This window comes from Buceros rhinoceros, unplaced genomic scaffold (assembly GCF_000710305.1).
Source record: "Buceros rhinoceros silvestris isolate BGI_N320 unplaced genomic scaffold, ASM71030v1 scaffold32705, whole genome shotgun sequence".
Classification (NCBI taxonomy): Eukaryota; Metazoa; Chordata; class Aves; order Bucerotiformes; family Bucerotidae; genus Buceros; species Buceros rhinoceros.
The window spans coordinates 19926-20151 of NW_010415130.1; the positions used below are offsets into that span (position 1 = coordinate 19926).

Here is a 226-nt window from a genome sequence, read left to right on the forward strand (position 1 = left end):
GAGCTCGCGGTGTTGGCTCCAGCTCTCTGGTGATTGGAGCAAACATCCTGTTTTCTTGCCAGCGCATTTTGGGCTGGAAGTGACAGTGGTGACCTCAGCGCCCAGGGACGGGCTGTCAGAGCTTTCACTGCGGTGCCGCAGTCGCTGTTGCCATCAAATCCCTTCGCTGGGCTGGGGGGGGTGTGACGACATTGGGCGGACAGGTTGTTGCACGCCCTCAAACACT

General features: G+C 59.7%; 1 protein-coding gene across 2 annotated transcripts in view; it reads left to right on the plus strand.

The window, feature by feature from the left end:
• Window positions 1–226, plus strand: part of STK40 (serine/threonine kinase 40) — a 14676-nt gene that overhangs the window by 13462 nt on the left and 988 nt on the right. The gene's annotated exons all lie outside the window — the stretch shown is intronic.